Genomic DNA, 2,871 nt, shown 5'->3' on the forward strand with positions numbered 1-2,871 from the left:
GGAGAAAATTAACTTGTTTTCATCCTGTAGAATTTTCTTTATTTTAAAATGGGAAAGACAGGGTGAGTGAGATAGCTCAGTGGACTAAGTGCCTGCTTATGCAAAGCACAGGTAGCAGGGTTCAATCCCTGGTCCTGCATGCTCCACTGGCCCCTCTCTTGGGCATACTTTGCTGATGAGTGAGCCTGGGCGCGGTGGCACAGTCCTGTAATTCCAGCACTGAGGAGGTTGAAAACAGGAAGATCACTATGAGTCCACGCTGCATAATGAGGACTTGTACCAAATATATATATTAAAATAATTAGGAAAAACAATCACTAGTAAAATTTCAGCTTTAACAAGAGAGCTATTCGGGAACAAATGGACTCTCCCTAATTGTTTTAATCAGAGTATGCTGTATGTTGAAGACATGGCTTTATAAAGTCTTTCAAATAAAAGTTTTCAAAAAAAAAACCTATTGGTAGGAAAGTTTCAATAATTAATATACTGCATATTGTTCTCTTCATAGTGGATGGTCATAGTACAAGATGCAGGCAGAATATCCTGTCCAAACACTATTAGTACAAATCTTTCTTCTCATTTAAGAAACTGCAGCTGTATATCTATCCTAACTATTCTCTGTGTACAGATACAAAATGGTGGTTCATTTGTATCCCCTTTATTTGTTTAGTTTTATCAGAGATGGGTATTTCATTGCCATTTAACTATTGTAGGTGTGTGAATTCAGCAAAATACTCCAGAGTCCAGTAGTCTATAGTAGTGGTGGGTTATCCGCATGACTGGCAATGTCAGAAGTTGTTGACTTGAGGCATTTACAGCTCAGCATATTAATATGGCTTTATTTTTATACCTCATTGTTATACTTTTCTGCTGGATGGTTAAGACCAAGATAAAGCAAGACCTATATAACAAGAAATGTAACTTTGGTATCTGACAAGGTCAGTCAAATCCCCTAAAGATATACCCTGAAACCCTCTACCGCAGTTTGTAGATCCTTTGTCAGTGTCAGCCATGTGGATGAGTCATGTCCATTGCCTGACCAATTTACTCTCTGTGAAAGCCAGAGAGAATATTTTTCTCTCTATGTGACTCTCCTTGGGCACACTCTACATCATCAATCACTTTTCTGTGTGGCCTTATAATCTCCTTGATACAAAAATTTGGTACACAACTAAGTTACATGATGTTACAGTACATGTTCTCCTATGTCCTGAGTCCTCACTGACCTTGAAAGGCTGGGGCCCAAATGTTGCCTTCCTTGCAGCCCTTCTTTTTCTCTAATTTTTGGCCTGAAAACTTAAGTTGTTAACTCTCCAGAAGAGAAGGTTCATGATATTATTATCCTATAACATAGATAGTTGAGCTTAACCTCATTGTCTGAATACCAAACATCTTAGACATAACATGGGACAGGTATTTTTCATCAAGTATTGATATGTTAAACTTTAAAACCTTACAGAATGTGAAGGAAAGATAAAAAATATTTTAAAATTTTAAAAGATAGGAGTAAACAATCACAAATTTTTACACAGAAATTTAGAAATCTAACCACATACTGCGTTGTAGCAGGACAGTCCTATGACATTGTTTTTCTTATCTCCTGTTTTCATTTATTGCACTTTTTTTCAAACAAGCACCTACTTGAGAGGCATTTTTTCCATAATTGCTATGTCATGAAAAGCAGTACGTATTTAGAAGACCAGAATGACAGGCATTCCAAGCATGACCCTCCCTTTACATATTGCTATCTTCAGTGCAGTTGCTCAGTTCATAGGTATCAACATATATAGTTAGTCAGGGTGAGAATCCTACCAAATAACTGCTACTTTCAAAAACCTTCAGAAGAGTCTCAGGATCATTGCTTTAACCATCTTGTGCATATACATATATGTCTTTGCCCCTGCCATGTTACCTAGCTTTTCTAGTTGTCCTCTCTTCTTTGTTTAATCCTAAAGTTCTCGCTTTTATTTTAATTGAGTTACACGTTTCTATCTTTATTTCTTCTTCTAAGTTCTTACACTAGGGAGACTATACTATATTCACACATGTGGGTCTGTATTATTTCACTTATGAATGTACCTTCAAGTTGCATCCACTTAAATATAAAAGTTTCGAGTTTATCATTCTTTATAGCTGAGTAATACTTCATTGTACAAAATACCACATCTTTTTAATCCATTCCTTGGGTGATGGGCATTTTGGTTGTTTCCAAGATAAGGCTATCACAAAATATGCAGCAAAAATCATAAGTGCACATATATCACTAGGATATGATGATTTCAGTTCCCCTGGGAAAAATTCTCAGTAAGGGACTAGATGATTTGAATGGGATTTCCAGTCCTAGTTTTTTAAGGAGACTCCACACTGATTTCCATAATGGTTGCACCAGTCTATATTTCCACCAGCAGTGGAGAAGGGTTCTTTTTTCCCCAAAGCCATTCCAACATTGTTGTTGGTTGACTTTTTTTATGATAGCCATTCTTTCTGGGATGAGATGATATCTCAATGTTGTCTTAATTTGCATTTCACAAATGGCTAGCGATGTGGAGCATTTTTTCATATATTTATTGGATTTATTAATTTCATCCTCTGAGATGTATGCCTTCATGTTGCATGCCCATTTTTGTACTGGGTCTCTAAATTTTGGGGCCCAAATGTTTTTTATTTCTTTATATATTCTAGAGAGCAGACCTTTGTCTGAGTGCTTATTAAAGATATTTTCGCAATTTGTGGGTTGTCTTTTCACTTTGTTGGTAATTTCAGTTGATGTGCAAAAACTTCTCAATAAGAGGAGGTCCCAGTTGTTAACTCTTTCAAGTATTACAAGTGTGACTTGATTTTTGTTCATTTTTGCCTACCCTTATGTCTTCA

The sequence above is a fragment of the Octodon degus genome, unplaced genomic scaffold (assembly GCF_000260255.1).
Source record: "Octodon degus isolate 3935 unplaced genomic scaffold, OctDeg1.0 scaffold00302, whole genome shotgun sequence".
Classification (NCBI taxonomy): Eukaryota; Metazoa; Chordata; class Mammalia; order Rodentia; family Octodontidae; genus Octodon; species Octodon degus.